This window comes from Lactuca serriola, chromosome 3 (assembly GCF_051521515.1).
Source record: "Lactuca serriola cultivar US96UC23 chromosome 3, Lser_US96UC23_V15, whole genome shotgun sequence".
NCBI classification, from domain to species: domain Eukaryota; kingdom Viridiplantae; phylum Streptophyta; class Magnoliopsida; order Asterales; family Asteraceae; genus Lactuca; species Lactuca serriola.
Window position 1 is genome coordinate 96,079,233 of NC_136410.1, and position 10,643 is coordinate 96,089,875.

Here is a 10,643-nt window from a genome sequence, read left to right on the forward strand (position 1 = left end):
ACCCTTTGATTGTTTCCTGAAGCACTGAATACCCAGACTCATAGGCAGTATGAGTTTCCTTAATGAGTTGGTTGGTTTTGCCTTCTTGAGTTTGTATAGTTTGTTGAAGTTCAGTTTTAAGCTCTCTAACCTCTTTGATGAGGGCTTCTGCCTTAGTAAGAAATTCCTTGTGATCAGTCATCCTTTGATTGTCGAGTTGCCTCATGGCCATCTCTATACGTAGAAGAACTCTCTATGCGGTGAGTTTCTCCTTTGTTTCCAAAACTTCAATGCGGTCGATGAGAGATTGTGGAGTGGGAACATTAGTGGTCTACAGGGTCCTGATAGTTACTACGGCCAGAATCTGATCGACTTTAGATTGCAGATCAGGGAATTCCTTTCTTGAGACAGCCAACTTTTTTTTTTTTTTTTCTGTTTTGGTTTGGAAGTGGAGTTTTGGGATCCACTTGATCCTTCATCATCCAAAAATATAATGAAGTTATATGAAGGGAGAGGCTATTGGACTTCATCAACATTATTATCATAGAGACCAATGGTTGGTGCAGAGCTGATTTCGATTGCAGTTCCATCTTCATTGGAGTCATGAGCTTCATTCTTTGGGGGGGGGGGAGGGGCGGCTTGGAAGGACCAGCAAAATTTTCCATCTCTTGAACTCTTTGTACGGTGTTTTCCATGTCTGGCATCCATTGTTGAATTGTAAGGATGACATACACCATCTTTGCATTGTTGATCATAGTGGCCCAATACTTAGCCACTTGGAGAAGTGATTATTCTTTCTATTGTTGTTGTTGCACTTGTTGAGCCTTCCTTGCCTGAAGAGACTGTTTCAATGCTTCGAACTTCCTGAGCCCAGATTTTGTTGTTTGTCGGTATCGTGACCATGAGTCATTAGATATGTATCCGTCAAATCCTTGTCAAACTTAGGTGTCCCTCGGGTTCATGGATCCTTGCACATTTGCGCTCACCATGCCTAGACCGTTTATGTGTAATGTTAGCGGACCAAGATTTACAGAGCTTCCTTGGTCCCCTTGGTCTAAAACCAAGTTTAGCATCCGCTGTTTTCTAGATAGGGCCTCTGAAAAAGGACCATGCGGTGCAACTTGTGTTTACGATGTATATGTGACAAAAAAAGAATGGAGTTCAGCTCCTTGGGAGAATAAAAGTGTAAACGTGAAGCCCTTGAGACCTTAGGGTGGACATCGACATCTGAATTCACTTGGATCCATATTGGCTTTCACCTCCATGATGTGATGAAACTGATACACTTATTGTACAGAGTGGTAAGATTGAGTTCTTTTGGGTGAGTCTGCGGGGACTTGAACAACTACGGGAGTCTTTTGTGACACTCCTGCATTTGCCTTGGTTTGAATTTGGCCATGACTGGGTATAAGCTTTAACTTTTTCCTCCTAAAGACATTTCCGGATTCCGAAGGCTCATTAAAACTGTGATCAACAACATTTACGGGGGAATCATGAGCCTTGGATGGAGATTGTTGAACCTGAGGACTGGACTCTGCGGTTTTAGCTTTTCTCTTCTTTGAGGCACTCTCACCCTTAATGACAATGTTTGCAGGCGTCTTCTTGATGGTGAGAGATTTGACTCTTTTAGGCTTAGGTTGCGGGGCTTGGTCTGCGGTAGGCTGAAGGGGCCTTGGCGGGAAAGAGTGATATGGGGAAATATCACTTGTAGCCATGATGTGGTTAGCTAACTCAATAGTGGCGAGTCCAATTGACTCAAGAATATACATGGGAAGATGATGAATAGGACCGAAAACAGATTGATCCTTAGAAAGATTGTACCTTTTGAGTTCTCTTGCAGAGAAGATTTTTATGTGGTTTCCAAGGCTGAGGTTGGCCTCCTTGTGAAGATCCACCAAGCATAAAGACCAATACCTTGCAAATGTAAGTTATGTCATTCCTTCCTTCAGGGTACCTTTGGATACATACTGAAGAACATCCTCCTAGAGGATCTGCCCATAGTTGAATGGGTTGCCAGTGTAGATGCTCCACATGATGTCAAGTAGAGGCTAACCCATGTTGTCTGTGCCTAAGGTTCTTCCTAAAAAGCATCGAATGATGTAGTAACACACAAATTGGAAAAAAAAAACAGGCAATTTGCTCTTCTTAAACACAGCAATCCCTTTGAGCTTGGCCCGATACCCCATTTGGTACAGTACAGTGTAGACATTGTTGGTACTTGGGGTGTAGAACTCTATTGAAGCCAAAACCCTCTAATTGATGACGTTAAGGAACTTTTTCTTTGTCATAATAACCAAGGAATCATCGATCAATATGAGATGGATTTTGTAACGACCCAATTTTCAAGGCCAAAAATTTTGTTTTCGAATTAACGTGTTTAGAAAACATTTTACCAAATCATTGTCAATAAACATTCATTACAAAATCATAATGTTGTATCTCAAACCATAACATCAAAAGTATAGAAAGTCAGAGTACAGTCCCAAAAGCTTCTTGCAGAAACATGTGTGTGTGTGTGATGCGCTGCTACGCCGCCGACTCTTTCCCCTTCGATGAAGAGGTACCTGAAACCAAAACCAAAACTATAAGCACAAAGCTTAGTGAGTTCCCCCATCATACCACATACCACACAATATCGTCAGTATCTTTCAACCGATAACCTTCATCGGTATCTTTCAACCAGTAACCTTCATCGGTATCTTTCAAACGGTAACCAGCATCGGTATCTTTCAACCGGTAACGATCATCGGTATCTTTCAACCGGTAACTGGGGACTATTTCACCCCCTGATACTAACATACAATCAATAGATATAAGCATACAATCAGGCATATCTGGGTACTGACCTACCCTTGGGTCCTAAGTGATGGCTTTTGGCCATTAGAACATCCTATGTGCTCATGCAAACCCTAATGCTTGGATCTTGGTTTCTCTATTATACATGTAAGTCATCCAAGACTTTAAACCCTAGATCTAGTATATGATAATTAAGATAACATATGAATAAGGGTTTAGAACATACCTCATCCTAGGCTTCCCTAGTGCACTCTCCGACCTACTCTCAGCCATCAGCTGCACTAGGAGTCCCCACCCCCTCCTCCTAACTAGCTTGCGGATACTGTTACATATCCACTCCTTAGTTAGTTGGAGCTGGTCAGAACCCCCATATCACAAAGCAAGCAACATTCGTGCTTTGAATAACCGAACCAGGCATAACCTACACAGGCCATCCTATTAATGACTAAATAGTCCTAGCATACAGCTCATACAACAGGCACATAAGGCATCCTTCCTAGATCCTTAGCCCTAACAAGCATGCAATTCTCAGAATCATATTCAAGCACACAAGGCATCCTCCTAGATCGTTAGTCCTATTCTAGCATGCAGTTCTCTGAATCAAAACCATATAACATAACATAACAAGTATGGGTATCTTGGGGAAAAATTAGATGAGCCCGGCCGGTCGCACACATCACACACTTCGTCTTTCTTAAAAATTTCTCAGTTTAAACTTTAGAAAAACCATTTTCCTTGAAAGACCTTTTAGTCCCTCGGTTTGAGTCCAGACACCCCCGAGGGTGTGTTCGAATCCCTCAAACCAGGGCTCTGATACCAACTTGTAACGACCCAATTTTCAAGGCCAAAAATTTTGTTTTTGAATTAACGTGTTTAGCAAACATTTTACCAAAATATTGTCAATAAACATTCATTACAAAATCATAATGTTGTATCTCAAACCATAACATCAAAAGTATAGAAAATCATAGTACAGTCACAAAAACTTCTTGTGGAAACACGTGTGTGTGATGCGCTGCTATGCTGCCGGCTCTTTCCCCTTCAGCGAAGAGGTACCTAAAACCAAAAACAAAACTGTAAGCTCAAAGCTTAGTGAGTTCCCCCATCATACCACATACCACACAATATCGTCAGTATCTTTCAACCGGTAACCTTCATCGGTATCTTTCAACCGGTAACCTTCATCGGTATCTTTTAAACGGTAACCAGCATCATTATCTTTCAACCGGTAACCATCATCGGTATCTTTCAACCGGTAACTGGGGACTATTTCACCCCTGCTACTAACATACAATCAACAGATATAAGCATACAGCTAGGCATATTCGGGTACTGACCTACCCTTGGGTCCTAAGGACCACTGTCAGGGAAACTAATCCCTACCATACACATAGCATACTACCAACACATAACCAGACCAAGATAATTATCACAAAGACCATTATCTTCTAAATACCCCTTTTTTGTGGGCCGACATTGTGGCCTTAGACCCACCCTTACTGGAAGGTAACTCACCTCAATGTCGTGCAGTGTCTGAATTATCCCCGGCGCACAAGTCGACTCCCTACAACTCCTCAATCCCTACACGACAACCTTCAAGTCAACACACATCACATACAACCCTAAATAGGGTCAGTCCAAATTCAGTCAAAGTCAAAATTGGTCAAATTCAACATTCAGTTGACTTGACTCGCTGAGTCCATGCTCCTCTAATCCTACACAAACCCCGTCTCCACTCGCTGAGTCTAGCAAAACTCGACCGGTTCTCCTTCAATCATAACATCGAGACCATCTTCATCCGACTCGCCGAGTTCCTCCTTGAACTTGTCGAGTTCATCTCCAACTTAAGAACTTGTCCAGTCTATGACTCGCCGAGTTGTATGAACAACTCGTCGAGTCCATCTTCAAAGATTGGGAGATTTCTATGGACTCGCCGAGTTGCTCATACCACTCGCCGAGTCCCATGACTTCCAGGTCCTTTTTCGCGTCTAAACCCACCAGGGACTTCCCTCCTAATATTTACCCATTCACAAGAGGGGTTTGGTGCACAATGGTCACCGACTCGTTGAGTGCCAAGAACAACTCGCCGAGTCCACCCTTGACCAATTCCATACAATGTGCATGGGGCTCTCATGGCCCTAAAGTTGGCACCTTTATGCCATGAGACCCCTCTTAAGGCCTAGATCTGAAGCTAGAGTCCATATAACACTCCCTAAATCCAAAAATGGCTTGAAAGGCCCAAAATGCACCCAAGATCTACAATCTAATGATGAACCACCAAAAGAAAGACCAAAGCAGGGGCATTTTACCTTGATTAAGCTGAAGATGGAATGAGATTTCAGGATCTACAAGCCCCAAGTGGAATACTCAAGCTCTTCTTCTTCCTTCCAAGCTTCACAAGTCCACAAAACACCAAAATGACCTTAACACACACACAAATGGCTAGGGTTTCGATATGCAGCTCTAGGAGAGTGTTTAGGGACAAGGGAGGTCGAGTTAAGGTGTTTATATAGGGTGCAAACCCTTATTTTAGGGTTTTTGTCCAGACAACACAGACTCGTCGAGTCCGGTCTCTGACTCGCGAGTCAGTCACTTAACTCTCGTGTCCAATTCACTTCTACTCGACGAGTTGGGTCACCATCTCGCCAAGTCTCAGGTTAAAATGCAAAGATGCTTAATTTAAAAATACGTACAAGGAACCAGGTGTTACAGATTTCCTGGGGTTTGTTGTTGGGTTGAAACGCTGAGAATGCACACTTGAACAAAACATCTTGAGGAACAACTTCCGTGAATGAATCAAATGCACTATACAGAGGACGAGTTGGGAGAAACTTGATAATGATCCTGATTGTGTTGTTGAGGAATCACGATCATCGAAAATCCCTCTGTAGTTTCATGCGACAGTTGAAGGAGTAAGATCCTTGATTGTAGAACCAGACCTAGTTGGTCTTGTAGATCTAGAAGCTTTTGACTGTTTCTTCGACACCCCAGATTTCACCATTGTTGCAGAATTTTTTTTAAAACTTGCTTGAAAGGGTTTTTTGCAAGAAGGTGAATAAGAAGAAAGAGTTCGTCCTTAGATGTTCAGAAAACGTAAAACTTTCGTGGGGAATAAAATGGGGTTTTTATACCTTCTGATTTCAAAAACAATTAAGAATAGTTTAATTATATCTACTAAAGCTGAAAAACCTTTGGGTTTTTAGCATTATCAGTTGAAAATTAAATTAAATTAAAAAGGTTTATCCTAGAAAAGAGGTTCATTTAATGTGTTGTAGGCCCATGATGACACGCGGTATAATCATGGGGTGAAAATGGTTTGGTCCGTCGAATGTAGTGGGAAGTTGAACGGATGTGACCCCAACGGCTGTTTGATGTGACTAGTTGAGTGAAAAAGATTTCGTTTATGGAAAATCAGTTTGTTTATCTTTTATTCATAAATAGGCCTGATTGAGGAAAGTCTTTTAAAAAGGTAACTAAATTATCATGTGCGACAAAGTGAATGTTGAAGACTGTTTTAACTTCATTAAGTAGCACAAAATAGCATTTAAAGTGTCTGTGAATGATAACTATGGGTTCATTAATGCATCTGCGGTAGATGGCAGCTGAAAAACAAACTAGATCAGAATGGTTAGAAATAAAATAAATAAAGAAAACAGAGGATTATATAGATCATAAAATGCTACAATATATAAAGTATGACGATGAGCAATCTATGAAGTATATACTTCATCAGTGATTCTAGAAAGAAACAACAATGAGTAAAGTGCTTCAAGAATTTTGGTTTGAAAAAAAAAGAAGCAATTTTATTCACACCCGAAGAACTATGAGGTCTGCGGTAGCTTTTCTTTCAATAAGAATTATTGGTCAGGGCTCATCATGTCTAACATTTCCAAAAATTCATTATGTTTTGTGAAGTGGAGTGCCTTGGTGAAAACTTCATCAATTTCTTCATGAGTTGGAACAAAGATGAGTTCAATGTTACCTATGAGAATATGGTCCTTGATGAATTAGTACCGTAGTTCTATATATTTCGTCTCTGAGTTGTGGATAGGATTGTGTGAAATGGATATCGTACTCTCTGAATCACAATATATTGGTACTCGCTGCATCCTGTACCTATAGTCTAAAAGTTGTATCTTCATCTAGAGAACCTGGGAGTAGCAATTGGCTGCGGCCACATATTCGGTCTCTGTGGTTTATAAAGAGACACAATTATGTTTTCTTGAGGACCAACTTACTAATCTTCCACCCGAAGTTCTCTTTCGATAAATTCTGCACCCTGTATGATCTGTATCTATGAATGCCTGTAAAATGAAGTCATTACCCACAGGGTAGCAAAGTCCCAAGCCATTGCTCCCTTTAAGATACCTGAAGATCTGCTTGACTACAGTCATGTGGGATACTTTGGGATTGGCCTGGTATCTAGCAAATAAACCCGTAGCAAACACAATATCCTGTCAGCTTGTAGTGAGGTACATCGATGATCCAATCATTTCTTGGTATATCCTATGATCAACCGATTCTCCAGTAGGGTCAGTTGAGATTTTATACCCGAAGGCCATAGGGACCTTTGCTGAGGAACAATTATACATTGAAAATTTCTTCAATAGCTCAGTAGTGTATTTTTCCTGATGAATGAAGATCTCTTGAGAGATCTGTTTGACTTGAAGCCCTAGAAAGAAATTAATCTCTCTATTCATGCCCATTTGAAACTTGTTTTCATGAGCTTTGCAAAACCATCAACTAACCCTTGATCCGTTGAGTCGAAGATGATATCATCAATATAAATTTGAGCGAGCTTCAAGTGATTATGATTTACTCGTCTAAATAAAGTGGGATCTATCACACCTCTTTTCTACCTTGAGTTAACAAGAAACTCTAAAAGAGTCTCATACCAAGCTCTAGGTGCCTGCTTTAACCCATAGACAACTTTCTCCAGCTTGTAACAATGGTTTGGAAATTCTGAACTTTCAAAGCCTAGATGTTGTTATAGATACACTTCCTCTTTCAGTTCACCATTAAGGAAAGAACTCTTCACTTCCATTTGATGGACCTTGATATTTTTGTGCACTACATATGCTAGAAAAATACGTATTGCTTCCATTCGTGCAACAGGTGCATATGTCTCATCATAGTCAACACCCTCTAGTTGACTGTACCCTTTTGCAACCAAATGTGCCTTGTTGCCAATCACAACACCAGATTCATGTAACTTGTTCTTGTAAACCAATCTTGTTCCAACTACGGTGTCCCTTTTAGGCTATGGTACCAGCTTCTAGACTTGGTTTCTTTCGAGCTCAGCCAATTCTTCTTGCATTGCTAATATCTAATCAGGCTCCATGAGAGCTTCTTTTGAGGTTGTGGGTTCAACCGAAGATAGGAAAGCTGCATAATAACAATGATTAGTTAAGTCTATAGAGGAATCATTTTAAACACCTGTTGATGGGTTCTCGATGATCTGTCCTGGTGGATGATCTCTCGTTTAGATGTGTAAACGAGTTTGCTGATGGTTTGTAGCTTCACTTGAGGGAATATCCTCTACCTCAAATGAGTCTTCGGGTTGATTTGAAGAAGGTAGTTCCCACTCGATTTGAGAGAAACCCGCAAATGAATCTTGGAGTGGTGGGATTGATTCTACGGCTGGTGATGGAAGTTCCCCCTGTACTGAAGATGGGAGTTCCCCCTGAACTGATGATGGTTCCCTCTGAACCAACAATGGGTGTTCCCCCTGGACCAATGAGTGATTGGTTATCCTTTGATCCATGGTAGTATAAATATTTTCAATTTCTTCATCCTCAGAATCTTCATAAGCAGTTGAGTGATTGATCATTGTTGATAGGTATCAGAGCAACATCTTCAATTACTAGAACCTTGATAGTTGTGACTTCTAATGGATTTGAACTTTCCCCTCAACCAGCGAGGTGGAAGTATTAAATGAAGTTCCTTTAGAAAGAGTAGGTCTACATACATCTGCATGTTGTTATTGTGCTATCGGAAACATCAATATTTCTGAAAGATGTGCAATCTCTGTGGGTTCTAAGAGGTCATCATAGTTGACTTCAACTGTGTTTAATGGACCCAAGGATGGTGGGATATCACTTTCTAGGATGAACTTTGTTTCTGTAAGGGGAGTCGTTCTTCGGACATAATAGTCATCAAATTTTACATCGAAGCTTTAGACTATTAGTCTTGTTCGCCTTATGAGAACTCTGTATGCAACCTTGTTTGTGGAGTAACCCAAGAAAATTCCTTCATCCGAATTTGGTTCAAAGTTGTTGAGGTGATCTTTGTTGTTGACCACAAAAAACATGCAACCAAAAATATGAAAAAAGTGTACATTGGGTTTTCGATTGTTTAGACCTTCATAAGGAGTCTTGTTGAGGCGTTTGCAAATGATACTTCGATTTTCAACAAAACAATCAGTTGCCACTGCTTCAGTCCAAAAGTAGAGAGGTAAGTTGGCAAAGCTGATCATTGATCTTGCAGATTCGACCAAAGTTCTATTTCTCCTCTCCACCACTCCATTTTTCTGTGGTGTGTATGGTGCCAAGAAGTTATGGTTGATAGCTTTTTATACCAAAAGCTATTTAACAACTTATTAGTAAACTCTGTGCCATTATCACTTCTTATTCTTCTTACGGGAAGTTTGATCTGAAGCTCTATATCTTTGATGAAGTTGATCAAGATCTATAGTGTATTTCTTGTGGTGAAGGTTGGCTACCGTTGATGGATCGGGTGACTTCCCTTGGTTTGTTTTCCACACTGACATGCAGGGCACAATGTATCGTTATTGAACATCGAAATTGGTAGTCCTTTGACTAACTCTTCAGTCACCAAGTTGTTGATGTATCTAAAGTTGAGGTGTGCAAGCTTTCGATGTCATAACTAGCTCACCTCATATACTGCTTTGACAAGAAGCATATCTACGGTTTGCCAATGATGAAGGAGACATGCAGTGGATACATTGTCCCTTTGGCTTTGGATTTGATCAAGCATTTGTTTCTATCACTCGTCATGATATAGCAATACTCATTGTCGAACTCAACCTGATGCCCAGCGTTGCACAATTGACCACTACTGATCAAGTTCTGTTTAATACCATCTACGTAAACAACTCGTTGAATTGAGAAGCTACCCATAGTTTACACCCTATATCCCCATATTATCTCGTTTTCATTATTCCCGAAGGTGACATGTCCGCTACCATTGATTGGCCTGAAGTCATGAAGGTATTCTAACCTTCTAGTCATGTCCAAGGAGCAGGCACTATGAATTAACCTTCTGATTGATGGGTTTTCGAGGCAGGTGAAGTGTCTAAAAACACCCTTTAATTTTGGTTATTTTAAGGAATTTTGTGATGGTGCTTGACTCCCTTTTGAAGGTTTATAGTGGTGTTTGATTGAATAGATTTTGTCACTGTACATGCCTTTTTGCACGATCCATCAGCTGTAGTGTGATTTTGAATTTTTTTTTTAGTGATGGGTTTTTTGAAATTCCTTTTGTTTGAAAATTTGGCCTGGTTTTTGAAAGTTTTGTTCTTTGAATCAGTTTCCCGTTGTTCACGTCGGGATATGAGCTCCTTTTCCGAGGCCAATTTTGCTTCAACTTTTGGTGGAACAACATCAAATATATTCAGTTGAGGTTTTTTGAAATTCTTAGATCTTAATATCGACCGAGGACTTTAGTCATCAAAATTAGAAAGTTCATGACTCTAGGAACATTTTCCAAACTCAAAATTGTCAATGGGAAGTTCATGTGAAATAGGTTGAAGAGTGGTTGTGAACTTCACTCGGGTCTGCGGTAATGAAGACTAGTGTACCACAGAGTAAGTTAAGGAAGAGTCTTTGTTGGGATATGTCTTGATTTCG